Source organism: Nycticebus coucang, chromosome 7 (genome assembly GCF_027406575.1).
Source record: "Nycticebus coucang isolate mNycCou1 chromosome 7, mNycCou1.pri, whole genome shotgun sequence".
Lineage (NCBI taxonomy): Eukaryota > Metazoa > Chordata > Mammalia > Primates > Lorisidae > Nycticebus > Nycticebus coucang.
In genome coordinates, this window is record NC_069786.1 from 41,605,803 (window position 1) to 41,619,516 (window position 13,714).

At 36.4% G+C, this 13,714-nt stretch overlaps 1 pseudogene; it reads right to left on the reverse strand.

Annotated features, from left to right (window-relative positions):
• Positions 1 to 3,980: 3,980 nt before the first annotated feature.
• The window catches only part of LOC128590455 (calcineurin B homologous protein 1-like), a 57,324-nt pseudogene continuing 47,590 nt past the window's right edge, over positions 3,981 to 13,714 (reverse strand).

Genomic DNA, 13,714 nt, shown 5'->3' on the forward strand with positions numbered 1-13,714 from the left:
TCCAAAGATGGGATTGAATAAAAATTCCATATAAATACAGATATACATAGAACATATTTAGGATTCATGTTAGTAACAATTTAACATAAAACAATTGTTTTAGGGAGACAGAAAATTAATATTTTTGTCAAGGAACACCCAATTTTCTAATACAATGTTACATTGCTTAACCATCTCAAAATGTCTATTTTCCTTGAACTTGTTAATATTTTAGGATAAAATTAGTGTTGGAGAAAATTCAAGAAAAAAATCTTATTTTTCACAATCCTAGTTAGAAAAATAATGACAATAAAAATATTGTGGATTCACTGTGTGTGAAATGCCTAAAAAAGTTCACTTGGAAAAATTTTGAGACAAGTTTTTGGGCTTTGTCATGTAATATATTCCACTAACATAATAAAAAAAATCTTTCTTCAAATTAAAGGTTTCCATCTAAAGAGTTATTATTTCGGCATCATAAATGTTGAATTATCCAATTGTTATTCAGTTATTGAATAATTTTAAATAGAGAGAAGGCCAATTATCTAATATGGAATTCACTTTCTTCTCAAAGTAATTTTCTATCCTATTAGTTTTATATCACATGATGCAGAACATGCTTCCAACACCATATATCATTACCCAGTATAGTTTATAAAAATGCAAACCAATGGAGAGTCTTCAAATTTCATTAATTTATTACTTATTTGAAAACTGATGTGTTTTCCGGTTCAACTATAGACTATGTTCAATACGAACTCCTTTTGAATATGGTTGATTGGACAAAACAACAACATTGCTTGCACTGCTCTCTTCCAAAATAAAATGTGAATCTGAAGCCAGTGAATGAATCCATAAAAATTTGAAGATCTCTTCCAAAAGATGACATCAAGTACACATAGTTGTTTCAGTTTCCAACTGTGGTAGTGATTAATCCGTGACACTGTGTAGAGTCAGCCTGACCTCTTCCCTGTGTTTTCATACTCTGGACAAGGAGCACATTTGACATTAACCCCATAACTCATCCTTAAGATTATAATCCTCTTCGTGTCTGCCTGCCTTATACATACACATGTTCATATCCACACACGGCTTTACGCACACTTAACTAGTTCTATTAAGGAATATCTCTGGGAAAAGGCCCTTTTTATACAAAGCTCAAGATCACAACTACTTTGACTGTCAATAGCAAAGAAGCTTAGCAGCTTTCAGCGTATCTGGAGTTATCACAGCTGGTTGTTATCACAAAACCTTTGCCCAGATAATCACTTTCAAAACACAAATACAAGGTTCAGCAACCAAAACATTGTTAATCCCAAAGTACATCTGAATAGATCTTTCAAGAAAATCTCAGCATAGTCAAGGCTTGTGACTCCTGAATAACTGGGCAAGTGATAGTCAGGGTCAGTGAGCAAAAAGTTTTCTGATTTCTGCATTTTTATCAGAAGTACCCATACTTATCTCACAAATACATTGTGAAGAAAACCTGAAAACTGTTCCACATGAGTTTGCCTTCATGCTTTAAAATGTTACATGAAAGTATATTTTAACAAAGAGTTGAACACTGTCTGACTCATTTATTTGAATGTGTACATTCTCAATTGAAGCTATACGTAACATTAATTCGCTGGGCCTGTTTTATGTAAAAATTTTTACTGAGTTATTTACTGAGATCCTAAGTTGCATTTCCTTTATGATGTTTATACAGGCATCATTTAAACACAATCCATAGCCTTCTAATTGTTTTCATAACTATTTGACCCTAAGGATCCAAATGTACAAGCATGAAGAACATTTATATATTAACAAATAAGGAGTAGATCAGGCTACAGGGAGATTGAATGGGCATCTATTAGTTGTCAACAACTAATACAAATTTTGTTAGACGTATTGATATTTTATTCATAGTTATTAAAATTTAGATATTACTCTAGCTCTCAGCACAGCCCTGTTCCAATTGTTAGGCAAATGAGTTTCACTAATCTTGATTTAACAAAGAAAGATGATATCTATCCCATCTGGTTTATTGTTGCCATTTTAGGCAAGATTGACATGATATCTGAAAATGTTTAAGCAGTTACAAAGATGATCAAAAATCCCAGATGAAAAACTGTAATATCTACCTTAGTCATTACATACCCATGGGGTAGCATGGAATATTCTGTTAGCCCAGCTTGGAGCTTGGGGATAAAGAATGGAAATAGAACTTCATCTCTATTGCCTGTAACTAACCAATCAGGGGCTCTCAGGCATCTGACCCCATTTATGAATGTACTAGGATCTGATCTAGAATATGAAGAATATTTTTGAGCAAAAGTGGTGTCCCTTCATTCTGCCATTTACTTCCTATCTGATCATTTACATTTTCATTATGACAAATTCAAAAAGAATAATTATTCTTGTGATTGATCTTTAACAATCCATCACTTTATGAATCTTGAATTAAACCTAGAGAATTTTAACTGAGAAAGTATCACAAATTGGCCAGAAACCCAAATCTTCACTTGAGATATGGGCACTTTGTTGGACATAGTTCACAAAGACAAGAAATGCCTGACACTGAGAGAAAAACCCAGATTCTAAGACAAAAACAAAAGCGAGAAAGAGGGAGATAAATGAAAGACTTTCCTAGTTATTAATGACCCTGAGTTTGTTAATATGATATATTTTTCTTCACAGTTGTCAAAGTTATAAACATAGTTCATGTTTAACATTTGATGAGCTCTCTTTTCTTCTGACTCGATTTGTGCAAAAACAATAGCTGACCTTCTATCATATTGGGAACTCTTCACTCTCATCTGGCTAACATTGAAATGGGGGGAAATAGCAAGACTGCTAGAGACCAATATTGTTCTTCTCAATCTGGCAAAGCCATTGAACAGAATCACACTACTAAACAAATCACAGCTTATGTCCTTTTCTCAGATTGTAATATGTGCAGAAAAAAAGTGTTTCTAATACACACAGACTTTTTCCTTCCAGCACTAAGAGGCATAAGGTAGCATTTGCCATTTTACGTGGAAACATGCTTCAATGTGAACAAAGCCCAAGCAAGTGCCCTTATAATCAATCAAGGATGAAAGTTAGCTATAATTTTAAAAAGGAAAATACCTTTTAAAAAAAACAGCCTTATTAGAGAAGATTTTCAACTAATAACATACTTACTATTTTTATTCTCCTATTTTGACAGTACTGAGTTGGATCAATTACCTAATTTATCACAATATATTCCGTGCTACACTTACCTATCAGGAAAATGACATTGATATACTTACCTTCCCTGAGAACTAAGCTTCTGTAACTTTCATTTAAAGATGTCTCAAGCATTTGCTTCTTAGGATTTTATGGCATGTCTTTAGTTTTTGTAATTTCTCTTTGTCAAAATATTGTATTTGTTATTACTCATGCTAAAAAGGCATTATGAAGATAAAAATCTACCAAGGATCATCTACCACTCACTTTTGAAATAAAAGATTTATAAGCATATTTACAATGCGAAAATAAACAAAACTTCCTAAGGACATATCTGTATATCAAAAAGCAGGAACAATTTCCATTCTTAGGGACATAAAAACAGTTTAGAAGGATGCTGAGTTGGGCTCAGAAAAAAATCACTTTATGACCAAAATAATGATTTTATATCATGATCATAATCATAGAAAATAATAATTGATAGTCACTTATAAGAAAAAAATCAGGCTGAGCATGGTGGCTCACATCTGTAATCTCAGCACTTTGGAAGGCCAAGGCAGGAGGATCATTTGAGTCAAGGAGTTCAAGATCAGCCTGAGCAATACAGAGAGACCCTGGTCTCTACAAAAAAATTTAAAAATTAGGGTGGTGCCTATAGCTCAAGGAGTAGGACACTGGCCCATATGCCGGAGGTGGCGGGTTCAAACCAAGCCCTGGCCAAAAAAAAAAAAAAAAATTTAAAACTTAGCCAGGCATCGTGGTACATGCCTTTAGAACAAGCTACTTGGCCACTGAGGCAAGAAAATGACTCAAATGGTCCTGTCTGCGATACAGCCCAGCCTCTCATCTGAGATATCACCCCAACCATCATGTGTAGCACCTGTAACAGCTCATCACGGAAGATCTTGTCATCTTTATCCAAATCATATAGTCCAAAAGCAAAGTGCAATTTGTTGCTTCGGCTGTTGAGTAGTTTGGTCCATTCACATCTTTGCTCTTTTAATTATAGGTTGGAAGTGAGCCAGACCTCTCATGAATCCATGGAAATTTACCTGGTCCTCTCCTTCTAGAAAGAAGGCATTGATGATACCGTCCCCCAGTGGGTTGAGGGCAAGTTCTGGAATCCTCTGAAATCTTCCTGCTGAGAGTCCCATTCTCTCCTTTGTCTAGGCTGGTGAATCAGCTGTAGAGGCGAGTGATCTCACTGTGGGAAAAGCCAGTCTCCTTCCTGATTTCCTCAAGCTCTTTGTCCCACAGTAACGTGGAGGCCCAAGACCCCATTGCCCAGCTAGGAGCGCCTTCGAGGACAGCAGCACCGAAGCTACAGCAGCTGGAGGGAGGGAGGGAAAGGAGGAGGAAGGACAGAATAGGGATCAAGTAGGGAAAAGGCAGGGAGAGGGTAAGAAGGAGACTGATTAGGATGGGAACAGTGCCATATCTTTCACAGAATTTGTTAAGGTTTTGGAGAAGGTGGACATTGAGCAGAAAATGAGCATCCGATTTCTTCACTAAGGGATGAAAACAAATTGTTTGTTGCTTTCTAGTATTTAAGAATTTGAGAGTCCTCCTGTCTACCAGCCCTGCCTCTACCCCATCATTCCCCTTATCCTAATGTACTACTGCTGTCGCATGACAACCCCATATATGTTCTGTCAACACATACCAACTTTTAGTATATAAACAGGGCATTACAGAATGGTACACCCCATCTATTTCTATTCATTATCCATTCACCAGTTCTCCATTTATATATATCATCTTGCTAATGAATGCTACACATCCATCTGGTCTGAGAAAGTAAGAGGCCATCATGCCAAGGTCAAGCCAGCAAAGCTCGCTCACCAGATGTGAACTGTAGCCATGCTGCCTTCTCTCCAGCGAGGCCTTGGCATACTTTTCATCCTTTTTATATGTCTTTTGCTTCCTACTTCTCTTGTCACCCCACAAACCATTCACTTAGTCTTACTGTCCCTCTCCTTTTTACTGAGTTTCAAAATCTCTATTCTACTTGGCATCCCAAACTATACCTGTTAAATATGTCTGACTTGGCAGGATAGTTGGGTGGTCTGGCAGTTATTATCACCATTACACTTTAATGGGTCTCTGGGACGTTGCCTCTCCAGGAGCTTTTGGATAACATCATTTCTTTCTGAAGAATGAGACCATACCTTTGACCCTTGTACTCTGGTCTGTCATCAAAGGGTTGTTGGGTAGAGTATCCATCTTGAAAGGTGGCTTTGGTGAGAGATGAAGAGCCAAGTCCTGCCCAGGTCTCTTTACCTGTGGCCTTTCATTCTCAATTTATGTACCTACATGGCTCCTCTTATTACTACAGTGTTGATTATTCAGAAGATAGCCATATGCCTGCAGGTTTGCTTAGTTTGGGGACACCATTACTACCAGAATGGCTGCTATGACAATGTGCTTGGGAACTTTCTCATGTGTTCTTGAACAAGAAGAGTGGGCACCCTGTAAAGCCTGCTGAATTCATACCTGTGCAGCATGGTTTATGCCTCAGTGTTATATGCACTGGAATATTTTCCACTTTATGTTTCCAAGTAGAGAAATTAGTGTTATGGAAGTGCCTAATGTATCCAAGTCCAAAATATTTAAACATTTTCCTTAGTGTCTTGAGGTTTTACACAAAATTCTTTATGTATTTTACACTCGGCAAAAATGTTAATGCTGGAAGCCATAGTCAGCGCCTAATGCAGGTCCAAAGCATTGAATGTGGTATATCATTAGCTGCCTGGTACTTTAGCTTCCTAGTTCTAGTAGACCACTGATAATTCCTTACAAACAAGGGGTCTTCCACTGGTGGCTCAACCTAAGGTGGCATTACAGGTCTTTGAGCAAGCCACAGCAACTTCTCTGCCAGTCATCTTAGTTTTAGCTTCAATGAATCATGCCGTTGCCATCCTAATGTATGTCTGTATGAGTCTATTCATCCATGTATCTGCCCTTGACTGACTTTCTCTTACTCATTGCTTGCTTGCTTGTTTCCTTGCTTTCAAAGGCTAAGATGTGTACATAGTTCTTTAGGAAGAGGACTGTGAAAAAATGCCACTGCAAAAGGATGGAGAATGATAGGGAATAGGGTAGTGGCCAGGCTGGATGATTCAAGTATAAATGAATGAAGAATGCTTTATGAAACATCAGTCTGACTTTGTGATCAAGTGATGTAATATAGGAACTTTATAAAAGGGAAGAATTATCTGATACTGATTTGTAAGAGAGGTACTTCAGAGGCTCCTTGATTTACATATTTAAAGTTTCTAAGATTATGGCTTTCCCCCTTTTGGCTGTACAGCAAACTCTTTTAATCCACAGTTGTGCCTTATTGTTCCATTAAAATTATATCATCAATCCATCAATAAATACTTGTGATTAAAAAAAAAGGAAAATGACTTGAGTCCAGGAGTTTGAAGTTGCAGTGACCTATGATGACGCCACTGCTCTACGGCTCTCTACACTGGGTGACAAAGCAAGACCCTGTATCCCTCCACCTACCCACCCCAAAAAGAGAAAAAAATGAAAGAAAATTCTGTGAATGTAAGATTAGAATACTAAAAATAAATAAACAAACATGGGATTATCTATGCAACATCCAAATCTAACTATTTGGTGGAGATTATCTGAAGTAATTACCTTACAACTATGATGATATTTCACTGGCAAAGATTAGACAGAGTAACAGACTCAAAAGAAAATACAAGAAATTTGTAGTTGAAGACAGTCATTAGATAACACAGAAAAAAGTCTAATATTTTACATCAAATCTTAAGGATGAATTCTGAAAATTTTTTAAAACTAACAACTATTTATTTATAAAAAAATAGAATAGAAAAAGCAAATTGATGGTGAGAATGGACTAATACTGATTATTGTTTTTCTCTTATTGTTATGTTTGGGGTACTATGGAATTAGTACTATAGTTAAAATGTCTCAGATTTTCAGCATGTCACAACGTCAACATTAATTCCCATTTTCTCTCTTGAGGTGGGGAGATGGCTCATAACCCAGGCTTTTCACAAGCACAAGTTATTTATCCCTAAATAACCAAATTCTCAAGAGAGAAGCAGGCAGAGGGAGAAGACAATTTATTTAGAGAACTATTATGTGAGGAAGAAAACAAGTTGCCATTTCCAATTTGGAACATAATTAGAAAGACAATAGCCTCCTGACTGATGCTCTTTGTTTCCTTTGGATATTTATGTAGGCCCATAATTGGAGTGCATTTTCCTGTTCACTCTCACATTGTCTAGAAAAGAGCTTCTCATGCTCCATGACTTTCTAGTTAGATTCAGAAGAAAACATCTTGCAGTGACTGCTCTGTGCCATGGCCACACATCACTGCCTCTGGACATTGTCAGTTTCTGAAACTTCTATTTTTAATTATGCCAAACACCTGAGTTAATAGGATCATCAGAAGGAGTATGTTGTGCCGTGTGATGTGGGTGACTGAAGGCTTTCTATTATTGTAAAACACTGGAAAAGTCAGACGCCCTTTTTCTGAAAAATTGGCATATACATTTCAAACTTTAATTGATATAAATACATGTCCATGATCATATCGAAGCATTTGGTCAATGCCAATATCTAATGAAAGTTAGGTCCCTGAGTGTTCCCCAATCTTCTTTCCAAAAGGAACGTATTAGTTTGCATTCCCACCAGCAGTGGAGAAGTGTTCCCTTTTCTCCACATCCATGCCAACATCTGTAGTTTTGAGATTTTGTTATGTGGGCTACTCTTACTGGAGTTAGATAGTATCTCAAAGTGATTTTGATTTGCATTTCTCTGATGATTGAAAAGTATCCAATGTACTCAATACTTCTATGAAACCTACTTATATTTAATCACACTTTGTGATCAAAGATAGAACACAACTATAGCCAAGGATGAAGGAGAAAAGTGGAGTGGGAAGGGAGGGGTGGGGGGAAGTTTGGCAGAGGGAGGGTAAAAGGCAGGACCACACCTATGGAGCATATTGCAAGGGTACAAGCCAAGTCTGTCAAGTGTAGAACATAAATGTCGTAACATAATAATCAAGTAAATGAGGCGAAGCTATGTTGATTGGTTTGATGTAACCACGTCAGACTGTATAAAAAAAAATCAACAGATTGTACCCCCCATATGCATAAATGTATTCAGGATCTATGTGTATTTGAATTAATAAAAACAAAATGAAAGAGTTGAGGACCATTCCGTTTCCAAGGAGACCCTTGCAGAAGTGGATACATGTAGTTACTCTAGTAACTCTAGTTCCCTTTATGAAAAGAGTAAAGTCATTTTTCTTCATTTTTTGTCTATGCTCTTTTAGGCTATACACTCATGTGGGAACAATTTCCATTATTTCTCATTACTCTGTCCCGGAGATAAGCAGTGGGGCAGGGAGACCGTCGCATTGTTTACTATTAAGTAATTGGCAAGACATTTATCTCTGATCCAAAAGATTAATATTAACCCCCCCAAAAAATATATATATATTGAGCAACTACTGTGTCTGACACATTGATAGGCCTCACGACAAATTTATGAAGGAGTTATTATAGCCCCACTCTTTATAAGATGAAGTTGGAACTCAAAACTTAAGTATTTAACCCAAGTAACATAACATACTTATTAGGAACTGAAATTGACCCTTTTGTTCTGTCTCTTTGTTTATTTTACTGAGATAGACTTCCCTTAGATAAGTCATTACCTTAATCTTAGTTACACTGATTTTATAAAACCTTTATGTTACAGGATGAAAGAGAGAGAAAGTGTGCAAGAGACCATGTGGGTGCATGTCACAAAAGGGATGAACATGATCTGGAGATGGAGATGGTGACATATGGAACTTTGACCCTCCCTTCTAATAGAAGAGGTAAGTATGTCTCTAGTCGTACATGTGTATGTGTGTCATGATTTGTTATTGGTGGTGGCAGTGGTCAAAAGTTTAAACTTGGCTAAAAATGTCAGGGGTCACTTAAAGGAAAATTTGAGTGGCCTGTGCTAAATTAACTGTTGCGAAGTCAACATCACTGCCATCCCTTTGGAGGATCATCTCTTCATAGCAGAAGAAAAGCCCAGAACCACATTCCCCAGAATCCTTTTCCCCATGTGGTTCCCTGTATAGTTAGATTCCATCCCTGACTATCACTTACGTGAGCTTTAGAAAGTAAAAGGAAAGAAAATGATATTATTCTTTGGAGGAAGATTCAGCCAGACTAATGAAATAGATGTGAAATGTGAAGTCTAAAGGAAGTTCAGGATGAACTTACGCAAGTACCCACATAGATGCTATAGGCAGCTGAGATAGGGATAAGGCTTCTTGGAATCACCCGTTTCAGTGCAGCTGGCTAAGGCAGTCATGTGGAAATTCCTTGAGGTACTTGATGTCTGCAACATCTCCAAAGGAAGATCTTGAGGTCCACAATCTCCCGATTCCCTACAACTGTGAATGCCTCTAATTCTGTGCATTATCATAGACACATAGACCAGCTTCCACTTTCCCAAACAAGTACTGACTGAACCTTAAGTAGTAATGAATGTCATAAAGAAGTTACTTGGCATATACCACAGATCACATTCTGTTGCAAAATATTTTTTAAAAATTGTATTGGAAAAGCTGTAAGAAGACTTGCAAGTATTATAACAATTAAAAAGGTAGATGTCTATTTTTCTTCATATTGTTATTAAATTTTTAAATTTCAGTTTCAGTAGTATTAAAATGACAGAAAAAAAATTTAGAGACATCATCCTAAAATTGTTATTGACCCTCAAAGTAAAAATATAAACCCATAAGGAAGAAATAGGTAACCCTGATCTTGTATTACTTCTAATCCTAATTCATTTGAAACTCTGGCAGAAATAATATATGCTTTAAGAAATAACTATGTGAATGCTAATTTTTTTATTTCAAACTTAAATAAATAAAATCAGCAAAAGAATGACACAAAATTCCACTTATGAACATTAGGAGTCATAGGCAAGGGACATGCAGAATTTCAAATTATCCACCATTGTTTTTTTTACAAATGACATGTCTGAAAATCCCTGTTTAGCTTCTTCTTTGTCTCTGTCAGACTGATCCATAGATTTAGTCCCTGACTCATCAAAATGAGACCTGGCATTGATCACTGAAATTTATGATACTCTGAAAGTTCACGCCTGATTAATGGTACAGCCACACTTTATGTATTCTCAGAGCTGTGTTCATTCACAGTCAGTGCTGGGTGAGTGTTGAAATTGTGAGATGAATTTTAGACAAACTAAAGATTGGCATGAATCCTGGAGTCACTATCCCTTTATGATCAAAAGGCCTCTTCATTTCTTCAGGGAGTACCAAAGGTTTTTTGAAACACATTTTGCCCAAGAGATGTGTTCTTACTGCTACAGCCTCAGAGTTAACTTTTGAAATGATTTAAAATCGTTAGACTCTGAAAAAGTTTAAAACCTTAGCACCATTTCATAGGCCAAGTCTTATTCACTGATCCCACACTTTATCTCTTCTCTTGGAGCTTTCTCAGACTGTATTAATGAATTCAGCATCCTGGAGCCTTAGTTTCCTTACCTGCCAAACAGGGGTACTAACAGTGCGTCTTTCAGTGAGTTATTGAGAGAGAGAATGAGACAGTCATTGAACTACTTAGCCTAGTGCTAGATATAGGGAGTAGCTATCAAATGGTTACATATCAATTTCTCCAAGTAGTATACTATAATATAAACCAAATGCAGAGTAAATAAGAATAATTCAAGTACAGTCATCGAAGGGCATAAAACTGTTTTCTAACTTTGTCTCAACGCCAGATTTCTTTTTTCAGTTTCCAACTTTAGAATCCTTATTATTTTCATGGCTTTCTTAATGCATCAGTAACGTTGGTGTTAAGCGATCTCCTGCAAAACTCTCCTGGGTGGTCTTTTTTTCCTCTCACAACCTAACTTTGGACTAAGCTTTGCTCAGTCTGTAAAATCTAAGATTGCAATCCAGGGTGGTATGGCCCTGGGCAAACAAATGCAAAAACAAAATGTCTCATGGGGAACAAAGTAAAAATCAATTAAGTGAATGTGAACAAAATTCTTGGAAGTGATGTCCGCATTCCTTGAGATTCCTTTATATTTTATCAATATCAGTTCCTTTATTTATGTGTGTCTAGTTAGTTTCCTTTCCTTAAGTCACCATTTCTCACAGCAGCCTATAGACCTCCCAGGTATCTCACACGTGGGAAGTTTGAAGTCTGTGTTCACCTGCCTCCCCTGCCCCATTCCCAAAATATGAGCTCACTCTACACAGCTGGCAAGGGCTTTTGAAGTTCTCTTCACATACCCTGTCATGATAGGAAATCGTTTTTCCATGTAATTTTCCTTGCATAAACTATATTGTTTGGCCTGTAAAACAACCAGAACACAAAAGAATTTCTTTAATAAATTCTAAAGATCTGTAATTGTATCATATAGAAACTTCTCCAAGTTCTTCTAAGATTTACAAACTTAAAAACTGAGGTGGGAATTGCACCTGCTACAGCGTCTAACGTCCACACCTGGCATATTTATTTTAAGTTATTCCTTTCTGCTTCAAATCAAAGGTTTTTATTTTCCACAAATAACTTGTAACTTACTGCCTGATTTATTTTTGATGATAAAAAATGAGTTACTGGACCCTTTGCATTAAAAATCTTATAATAAGAAAGGAAACAGATGGTAATTTAAGGTGGCATTTTCATGGACTACATGGGTAATTTAAAGCAAAATGTTTCTGATTCATAATTGATCTTGACCATCCTGGCAAAGGGGTAAAAACTGCAAACCACTGAAGATTAGACATGATCTAAGTGGTTTCTTAGCCCTGGGTCCTAGGACAGAGTAAAAACTCCATAAAGATATACACTTTTTCCATGTATTTTAAATGAAGAGCATTTTTCAACTCACAGAAACAAAGTAGAAGATTTGCTTAAAAGCTTTGTTCTGCATTTTGTCAAAGACTTCAAATCCCATCCTTGAAAACAGAACCTTCCTTGTCCAACAACATTTAGTAAGTAGTTTATATGTGGAACTTTCCCAAAGCAGTCATTATGATAAATCAGAAAATGACAAAAATACACACCATTAGAGCCTGCACAGACATGGATTTTAATGCAATAGATATAACTGTGCTTTATTTTAAATCTATCCATTACCCCCAATTTTCTCATCTTAAAAATAAAAATGAGAAACATCCCCTGCAGGGTTAGGATTCTTAGAACACAGGAAATTTAAACAAATACTGTTTTGTTTTGTTTTGTTTTTTCCACTAACTTTCCCTAGCTCTCTCACACCGTAGTATTCTTTCCTTTCTGCTGGTTTGTCTGTTATCGTATCCCCCGACTTCATCACTGACTCTACTTCGCTATTGTAGCCCTCCAAACAGCTTTCTCAGGTGGATGTTTTTATATTTATTTTCAGGGGAAGAAATGGGAATATATTGAGGTATATCATTCAAGGCCTAGTCAGGAAAATCCCACTCTAGATATTTCAAACAGAGAGAAACTCAGGAATTGTTCACACAGGTGATGGAAAGGCAGAAAGACCAGTGGGTAACTGAGGAAGCTCTCAAATTTGCAGAAGTAGGAAACTACCACTCCTTTCCCCAGGTCTGGGTATCAACTGAAAGGAAACCCAGAACCCAGGCCATCCTCTGGAAGCTACCTCCGGTAACCATTCAAAGATAGTTGAAGCTACCAGAATATCCAGGCCTTGCTGAAGGTACTGCTGATGTTGGAATAGGAGAGATTTTGTTATATTCCAAGTAAGCAGAAGGCTCAGATTTGGAATTAACATGCTTTTAACTCTTTTCTTATGAAATGAATACTGTTGTATTCTATAAATCATAAATAGAAATAGAAATTTAAGGTACTGCAATATTACATTAGGATGTTAGATGAGGGAAACTTTTGGAACCTCCCTCAAATATGAAATCATTACAAATCCTTGGCCCCAGAACATCCTTGACACTATTTCCTTGAGTGATTTTATTTGTTCTAATGATTTGGGGTGAAAATCAGGCTTTAATAAAGGTTTGCCAAAGAAAAAAGGAGTTCAGTAGAGTTTTACTATAGTTTTAATTGTGACATTTTTGGCCCAATGGTTTTCATCACGAACTTTCACTTCCAAATAGAAAATCATAAGGCTAGAAGAAATATTCTGTAGGACAATAGTTTGGGTAGATCCTTTTTGCTTTGTAAACTTATATCTATGGTTTAATTAAACTAAAAAAGAATATATATGGCAAAAGTATTTAAAGCAATAGATAATAAGATTGGACTTCTGAAATGTGGTCACACCTACTTCATTTTCTAAACTGTAATCGTGGTATAATGGGTAAAGGGATTTGCAATGAAAGATAGTAAATTCAGAATGTATCAATTATTCATACATTCCAATTGGCAGTAAAACTAGCAAATGTATTCAATGAACAGTCTCTACTCCCACAAAAGTAGAAAGTGCATAATGGATGGAAAATTAAAGAACTCACTTTTCAATACGCACAACAGCTCAGTGCAAGAATTCTTACATAGAGAAAACG